Raw genomic sequence first — 9,671 nt, 5'->3', positions numbered from 1 at the left:
CTCCCAAACCAGAACTCCATAGCCCTGGTACCACCAACGTTCAGATCCTGGCCTATGCTGCCGAACAGTTGTGACAAAAAACCACCTGAAACAGCGGTGGGCGGGCGGGAGAAGCTCGAGGCTAGCTCCCTTCCAAGCTTGGCTCCGCTCTCCTCGGAGCCAAGCGCCGACTGAGGAGGAGAGGCCTCTGAGCAGCAATATATACTGCTCGGCCCCTCCCCTCTGCGTCCTTTGCGGGGCCCCGCCCCCAAGGCCGAGCCCACCAATGGGCAGCCTTGGAGGACCGGAAGCCCCGCACCAACAAGCCCGGCTCCCAGAGCGTCCCAGGGCCGGAAGGGCCGCCCCTTCCGGCCCCAACAGCCAATCAGGAGCCGAGGCAAGCCCCAGAGCACTCTGGGGCTTGTAGTTTTTGCCGCGCTGCAGCGGCAAAGCAGTCTGCCCCGCGATTGGGGCGACTGCATTTTGCCTTGTATGTGCTTGTCAAAATAACCACATAACACCGATATGGGAGAAAGGCCACAACTTTATTAAACCATTGGTAGGGTTGGCACAAAGCATAAGGTCAGGATCTGTGCAATCAAACAACCACCCTGTTGTTTGATTATCCAAAGCCGGGTCCCTACCCGGTGCTTGGGATGACCTAGGGGCTAAGGAACACCGCTTGAGCGCAAACCATGCCTTGCGTTCCCCAATTCACAAAGCCCCTAGTCACCGGGAGGCGCACCTGCGTTCTGGCCCCCGCAATGGCCAGACGCCTTCGCTCATCGCCCCCGGGTACCTTGTGACTCCCAAACCAGAACTCCATAGCCCTGGTACCACCAACGTTCAGATCCTGGCCTATGCTGCCGCCACAAAAGGCCTACACGGAGGCCTGCCGCCAACCCTGCCAAGAGCGATTTAATGTCCGCCACATTGGTCCAAATGTGGGCGAACATAGCCAGCAAAGGCCTTGGATCTCCAGCGTCCCACCTGCTTGATATCTCTGGCAAGCATGCCAGCCCCAGAGGCCGCAGTGGCCGCACCAATACGAAAAGAATGTCCACCTAACTCCCTGGCAGGGAGTCCCAAACTTGAAATGACCATTCTGAGCACAGAAACAAACTGGTATCTTGTAAGGGGAGAACCATCCACATGTATGAAAAGAAAATCGGCCAACGAAGGCCTAACATCCCAGAAGAGTCGAAGAGCTTTAACTGGGCAAACAGGGGAGCCACGAAAGCGATGAAGCACCACATTCTGACCAACCCCTAACTGGTCGCACTTGGAGCGACGCAAAGTTAAAGAGACACCGTGCTGAATAAAAGTTAAGTCAGAAGCACGCAGTGCCCTGTCAGACAAATCGCTCTTGGACCCAGCAACTAATTCGCCTAAACGAAAGGCGCCAAAAATTGCCACTGCGAAAGCAGCACAAAACAGCTGAACTTCGTATATTGAAGAACAAATGACAGGAAGAGTAGCACAAATTTTACAGAGCAATTGTAAACATATTGGACGTCTTGTGTCCTTATTACAAGCATAAGCACGTTTCCAACCTTCAACCGCCCTTTTTACCAGAAAGGAGGCACATGGATCAGCAAATCCCCCAGCCTTAGAGAAAAAAGAAATACCAGCCAAATGGATGGACATTGTCTTGGGGGCCACATTATTGTGGCGTAGCCAAACTAAAAAACGCAAAACCACCTCCGTGGGCAAAGGCCAAACATGCCGAGTTCTAGAGTCATTAAAATAATCTGCCAGCTTTCTTATGGCATTTTTGTAAGTCTTTAAAGTGGAAGGAGCAATGGATCCCAAAATCCCGTCCATTATTTCAGACAGCCAACCTCCCACATTGAAGCAGGACATTGGGTAGGTTGAAGGTCTGCCTCCGGAGCTAATTGTCGAAATCGCTGAAACTGAAAACGAGAAATTGCATCAGCAATGCCGTTATCTAAACCAGGAACATGTTTAGCTAGGAAGGAAATATTGTTAATCAAACAACACAATACAAACTTCCTTAACAAACTCACTACCCTCGGGGATTTTGCTGACTGCTTGTTGATAATTGACACCACAGCTTGATTGTCGCACCAGAAAAGGACTCTCTTATTAGAAAATTGAGAGCACCAAATGTGAATGGCCACAACAATGGGAAAAAATTCCAAGAATGTCAGATCCCTAAGAATGTCTGACCCTTGCCAGGCCACAGGCCAGCGCTCGGCACACCAGTGGCCATTGAAAAATAAACCAAAACCGATGCTCCCAGCTGCATCTGAATGAACCTGCAAAGAATGATTAATGTGCCAGGTTCTCTGCCAAATGGCAATACCGTTGAAACTCTTGAGAAATTGGAGCCAAATGCGAAGGTCATCCTTAACACCTTTTGTGATCCTAATGTGATGGTGCGGCAGCCGAGGACCTGCTAAAGATCTGGCTAATCTAGCGCAAAAAGCTCTGCCAGGAGTCACCACCTTGCATGCAAAATTAAGATGTCCCAGCAGGGACTGAACCTGCTTAAGCGTAAGCTTGGGAGCCTGGAGAGCATGCTCCAAAAGTTCGCATAGCACAACAATTTTTGAATGAGGTAAGGAAGAAAAACCATTGACCGAATCTAACTGAATCCCTAGAAAGGACATGGCCTTAGCTGGACCCTCTGTCTTGTCAGCCGCAAGCGGAACCCCAATTTCCGCAGCTAGGGAAGAAAAGGCAGTTAATAAATCCAGACACATGTTAGAATTAGCAGGGCCAACAAACATAAAATCATCCAGATAATGAGTAACCAAAGATGAAGAAGCCCTACGCTTTAACTCCCACTCCAAAAAGGTGCTAAAGGTCTCAAAGGCTGAGCAGCTGATGGAGCAGCCCATAGGCATAGCCTTGTCAAAGTAAAATTGACCTTCAAATTGGAAACCAAGGAAATGAAAATCGTCCGGATGAACCGGAAGGAGTCTAAAAGCTGACTGAATGTCACACTTGGCCATAAGAGCACCTGTGCCGCAGGACCTGACCAAGCGAACTGCGTGATCAAATGAAGCGTATTTTACTGAGCAAAGCTCATCGGGGATGGCATCATTGACAGAAGACCCTGGAGGGTGAGAAAGGTGATGAATTATCCTGAATTCCCCCGGAGCTTTTTTGGGTACAACACCCAAAGGGGAGATATGAAAATTAACAAAAGGAGGTGAAGGGAATGGGCCAGCAACCCGCCCAGCCTGGATCTCCTTCTTAATCTTACAACGGAGTACATCAGGCATGGATCTGGCAGATAACAAGTTCTTGGGAAACTGATGTGACAAATGACCAGAAACGGGAATCCTGAACCCAAATACAAAACCATTGGCCAAATAGGAGGCAGCTTGTTTATCAGGATAAGCTTCCAACAGTGGAATAAGAGCCTTGGGATTTACCGGAGAAAAGGCTAACGAAAATTCGGGAGAGGTGACAACCGAATTATTTTTGGCTCCCTGCTTGACCGGCACTTGGCCCCCCGGCCCCTTCGCCTTTTCCGGTGGTTGAAGAAGCAGAGCGCCCCCCCCGAAAGGGCTGGGATGCTTGAGCAGGACGGGAACAGGAAATTTTTGGATGGGACCCTCTACAATTAGAACAACAATGCTCATATTTACATTGAACACGGGTACAACGACTAGAATTATAATCCCAACAAGACAGAAACTTAGAGTCCTTCTTAGCGGGCCCTTTTTGAGAGCCCTTGAACCTAGCAGACGTGCCCACTTCCAAGAGCCAAATCTCGTGATGAAGAAGGTCCCAACGTTCACGAGAGTTCTGTGAGGCATGTTGTCGAAAAGCGGCATCATAGGCAATAGCGGCTGCATCTCCAGCGTAAACCCTGGCACGCTGGACGTTCAAAAGATGGCTAAGCAAATGCCAAGCACGCTCAGGGAACGCCATGGAGACTACAGCCGCAAAGATGGTGAAGCCCTCCAACCAATTAGAAAAAGTAGGCTCAGCTGCAGCCACCCTGGGCTCATGTCTGCTCTTTTTGGTTGAAGTGACAGCAACCGCCTCCTTTCCTTTAGGTTGCAGTAAGGTAAAAACATCTACGTAGCAACCTCTAAGAATGTTGTTACGTATCTTCTTAGACAGATGAGCTCCAGGAGGGCGCTTTCCAGGAGAGCAAACTGGGAATTGAGCTGCAAGAGGATCAACCCAAACTCCTTGCACCCCGGGTCGCCAAGCTCGCTTCTTAATGGCCCACCGCGGCAAACCCGGGACCATGGCATGGTCGACCCAAAAGCCATCCCTCCCCACTGGCACATCAGGTTGAAAACCACCTGTAGAAGCTGATTGAACAGAACCAGCCTTCCGCACTCTCCGTCGTTTCCTCTTAGCCTTGTGCTTTCTCTTCCTCTCCCGGCGCCGTTGTGTCGCTGAAACTCCGGAAAGGTCGTCCTCATCCGATGACGACGAAGAAGAGCTGGAACTAGAAGAGCTGGATGAGCTGGAAAGCTGAACTTCCTGACGACGTGAAGCAGCGCCGTACGACTGAGAGCCTTGAATAGCTGAAGAAGTGGATGGCTGTACCGACACGCTGGCATCCTGATGTCTTGGCTGACTCACCGGAACTGCAGGCGTAGAAGTGTAGGGCATCTGACCAGCCTCCACAGCATGCTGAATGAATTCAGTGATGGATCTAGATAGGTTGGCAATAGCGGCCGAGTTCATCCCAGCAGGAACAGCTGGCTGTGCAAAGTCTGCCACAGGAGGAACGCTCACCCTCTGCAAGCCAGCATGAGCAGATGGAATAATAGGAGACCCCTGTCTGGAGGCCTGAGACCGACTCGGCACAACATGAGGATTTATTACCAACCGAGCCCTGCGTGACTCAATCCTCTTAGACCTTTTGGGAGACATCTCAAATCAGATGTAAAACAAGCAATCGCTGATAAGGCAGTAAACAGTCAAAGGCACTAGCAATCAGAAATTGATCAAAGTGTGGAAAACCCCCACACAGCAATTGACCAAACAAACTAGCACTAAATAACAGTGTCAAAGCACTGCAACATTAACCCAAAGGGTTAAAAAGGGGAGAAAATACAAAATGAAGCCCCTGAATAAACAAAAATGGCGATTCCCGCCAAAATCCACATTCAAAATGGCGCTCCCGCCAAAAAGGGAAAACAAAATGGCGCTCCCGCCAAAAACAGAGGCTAAAATGGCGGCTCCCGCCAAAACTGAGGCCCAAGCTACAGGCCTGGTGCCTGTAGCCGCCCCTTAATGGAGCCTCCAACCCCCCGAACTGCACCCCAGGGGGTGGGGAGGACTTACCCAATGGCCGCCGGGCCGCGGAAAAGCCGGCAAAATGGAGGCCGCGGACCAAGGCAGAATGCGCCCGGTGGAATGGGGATCCGGGGAGGGAGCCTCCCCGAACCACACCACCCCACCAACCTTGGCCCAGTCGGCCCCCGATGGAAGGGAGAAGCTCGAGGCTAGCTCCCTTCCAAGCTTGGCTCCGCTCTCCTCGGAGCCAAGCGCCGACTGAGGAGGAGAGGCCTCTGAGCAGCAATATATACTGCTCGGCCCCTCCCCTCTGCGTCCTTTGCGGGGCCCCGCCCCCAAGGCCGAGCCCACCAATGGGCAGCCTTGGAGGACCGGAAGCCCCGCACCAACAAGCCCGGCTCCCAGAGCGTCCCAGGGCCGGAAGGGCCGCCCCTTCCGGCCCCAACAGCCAATCAGGAGCCGAGGCAAGCCCCAGAGCACTCTGGGGCTTGTAGTTTTTGCCGCGCTGCAGCGGCAAAGCAGTCTGCCCCGCGATTGGGGCGACTGCATTTTGCAGTGAATCTTTTCCTTTCCTTTTACAAAAAAGAACCATTGATCCAAGTATTATAAACACTATTATCATGCCTGCAGCAAAAGACAGCACTCTACTGTTTACAAAGGCTACCAGGGAGTGAAACAGATATTTTATTATACTGCAGCATAACAGGACTTCAAAACAGATTTGGCCTTGGAGATGGAATGGCTCCATTTGTTTTTAGGAAATACCACAGTAACATTCCTTTGAAAAGTAACAAGTGCAACAGACAGCCAAATTTGTCTGGCAGGTGTTTGAATATATTTTATCTGGATCTCCATACTAAATTGGATTTCCAAGGTAGGGAAAAGATAAAGAAATATGTGCAGGAACATTGTCTCATGTCAGATTTAATTCCTCATAGAAATGTTACTTTTAGGGAATGAAATCCTCAGATTCTCTCAAAAGCAGCATAGTCACTATTATTTTTAAACTAACAAGACTACCCTTTTGGAAAGTGTATAGAGTTATACCTCAGTTACCCTAAAGGTGTCAGATCCAGTCTGATCTTGGAAGCTAAACCAGAGTCAGCTCTGGTTTAGTACTTGGATGGGAATCTACCAATTAATACCAGGTGCTTTAGGCTAGAGGAATGAATTGGCAAACTCACCTGTGAGTATTCTTTGCTTAAGAAAATCCTTTGAAATTAATGGGGTCGCAATAGGTTGACAGGCAGCTTGAAGGTGCATGCATGTATGCATGCACACCAAGTACATTTATTTCTGGTATGACATCTTCAACACAAAATTGGACCAAAACTACACAGGAAATTTAATGACTGGGTAGGGATTTGGGATTACATTACTCATTGAAAAAGATGATACTGCTCAGGAAAGTAGAAGGTCACATTACAAAACAAGGAAGGCCACATTACAAATGGATTGAGTCAGTCAAGGAAGTCACGGCCCTGAGTTTGCAAGACCTGAGCAGGGCTGCCAATGTCTGGAACTCTTGGAGGTCTCTCATTCATAGGATCACCATACATCAAAGCCAACTTGATGGCAAATAACAACAATAACAAGGGACCTGAACCCAGATCAGTATCAGACTTTACTATGCACCCAGTTAGTCCTGAGCATAAACCCTCTTTATAGTGCTGTATTCTCCAATTGAGGTTTAGTAGTTTTGTGGTAAATAAAATTAATGGGAATTACATACAAAGGTGTGTGTGTATATATTGAAGCAGCCACATTATTTTTACATTATTTCTCTTTCAAAAATAACTGAACAAACATATTGCTCAGGGCAGCATACTTTCCAGCCCCCATTTTATCATTATCTGTAAAGTTGATTGGCTCAACTCAGAGGTGGGAGACTAAAGGACAGTCTGGAGGAGTTGAGGACCACAAAAAACTAGGGCCACACTTTGCCCACCTCTGGCCAGTTTAATGGTGCCTGATACACAGTCACCCAGTAGACTTAGGCTGAGATACTGCATCAGGAGATGTATGTACCACATGCAGCTAAATCTCGGCAGTTATGACTTCTTTCTGAGTGTAGTCCTCATTTGTTAGATTTCATTGTTGTTTTTATTTGAAAGGCAGACTGCATGCAGCTGTGGTTGGTGCTTAGATATAACCACCAGAGACTGGGCCTTGTAACATCAAACAGGGGCAGCCCTGTGTGACATCACAATGAGTTATCCTAGATCTCAGGCTTCATCCTTGAAATCTCTGGTCCTAGGATCATCCTGACTTGACAGCCCTTGGGGTATAAGAGCTGCCCATAGCTTTCATGTCAGACAGACAGAGGACCTTACCGCACAGGAGCTCTATGGAATGGCCTGAGAACAGAACGGAAGGGCCTGGAACGAGTGGGGGACAAGTGCATTTTACTGCACACAAAACTCCCTCACTCATTCCGTTCCCTTTCCTTCCGTTCCCATTCCGTTCCAGTTCTCAAAAATTGCCTTCTCTGGAAGAGAATGGGAATGGAAGAGAGGGGAATGGAATGAGTGAAGGACTTCCTTGTGTGCAGTAAAATGAGTCCTCCACTTGTTCAGTTCCCTTCCTGGTCCCTTTTGGACCGTTCTCAGGCCATCCCAGGAGCCCTGTGCGGTAAGGTTTAGAGATAATGAGTGGTCATCTTTTAAGCACAGGCTGTGTTATGTGCTTAATGGGATGATATAGCCCTTTCTTTTGGGCACATCAAGCAAATATTTGTACTGAGGCAATATGAGAGATCTTTAAAAATGGATCATAAAGTACTTGTTTATGTGCAGATGGCCAGACAAATTATTCTACAGGAATGAAAACCATGCATGTTTTTACAAGTGGACATGGGTCCCATAGAAGAGATCACTGGCCTGTTCTGTGCCTCTCTCACCCTGAACCTCCAAGCAGCTTTGTTGGCTGGCACTGCATTGTTCCATTTAATTTAAACCTCATGCAGTAGGATAAACAAACTTGCATTGTATGTACTGTGGAGTGTTTTCTGACCCCCAAATGAAAATTCCAAAGGACTGAGGGATATATCAATGTCCTATATCCATAGAAGTGTTTGTATTTGAGAACCAGCATGATATAGTGATTTGAGTATTAGACTATGACTCTGGCCAGAATTCAAATTCATGTTCAGCTATGGAAACCTGCTGGATGACCTTGGGAAAGTCATATTCACTCAGCCTCAGGAGGAGGCAACAGTCTCCCTCTTAACAAATCTTTCCAAGAAAATCCCATGATAGGTTCACTTTAGGGTCACCATAAGTCAGAAACAATTTGAAGGTTCACAACAACAACAAGCATTGCTGTTTCTAGAATTCTGTAGGTGCCACCCAAATAATCCAGAGTCAGAAAACGTAAGGTGTGATACAAGTAAACTAAAACAAGATATGATATCACAAACCAAACTATCTATTTCTTTTATTGTGAGATATTTTTATTGTGAGATATTTTCAATTCTGATCCCCTACACAGAGCCAAAATTGATTTCCTCCAAATGGGATCAACTACAGTATATCACTTCTGTTTCACTGTATCATCATTTGTTGCAAAACAGCAAAAGACATTCTTTTGCTCCGGACATATTATATTGCTGGAGACACAATGTTCATGGCAAAACGTGGGCTCCACCAGACAGGGCCTCAGACTCATGGATGATCTCAGTGATAGTTTCCTACTCCACAGATGATAATATCCTGCAATGACCTACACTCCAGGACTGTATCTGTGTATCTTCTGCAAGACAAAAGTGCATCTGGAGAGCTAAGACGTCCTACTACAGTGGCCCTTCCACATTTGCTGGGTTTAGGGGTGAAGAATCCCAATGAATGTGGAAAAATCACAAATAAAAAAAAATTCCTCTGAGAGAACACTTCTTTAGGAATCTGTAGGTCCTCCAGTGCAACTCTGTTGTCAACATCTGCCAGAGAAGTTGATCATAGAATCATGCTGGAAGACCTATGCCTAGAGAAGCTTTTTTCTATGAACCTCTAGGTTCTCTATGGACAACTTCTGGCAGAGTTGCACTGGAAGAACTAGAGATTCCTACACAGAACATATTAATCAAAACCACAAAAGTCAAAGCCGCAAATGCGGAGGACCAAGTGTACATACAATACATCAGAACTGAACAGCCTGACAATAAGTGGGTTTTAAAAAAAGTCCCACAAGGGGGCAGTATCGTTTCATGGTATTCCTAATTCCAGACAATTCTCCCATGTCCTCACAAACTATAGAGGGGTAATTGTTTCTGAACTGTGGCAGTTCAGACCTCAACTGAGGGCTGACAAGATGGAATTCTTTTCTGTTCCTTCAGTTGAAAAAAATAAATAATTTTCCAACACTTTTAAAAAGAGAAAACAAAGGCCTGTTACAGACTGCCAAAATAAAGCTGCTTCGGGTCTCTTTGGAGGTATGCTGTTTAAATGATGCATGGGTCCTAA

This window comes from Sceloporus occidentalis, unplaced genomic scaffold (assembly GCF_023333645.1).
Source record: "Sceloporus occidentalis isolate IW3139 unplaced genomic scaffold, rSceOcc1.0.p SCAF_1, whole genome shotgun sequence".
In the NCBI taxonomy this organism is placed as follows: domain Eukaryota; kingdom Metazoa; phylum Chordata; class Lepidosauria; order Squamata; family Phrynosomatidae; genus Sceloporus; species Sceloporus occidentalis.
This window is presented reverse-complemented; position numbering follows the sequence as displayed.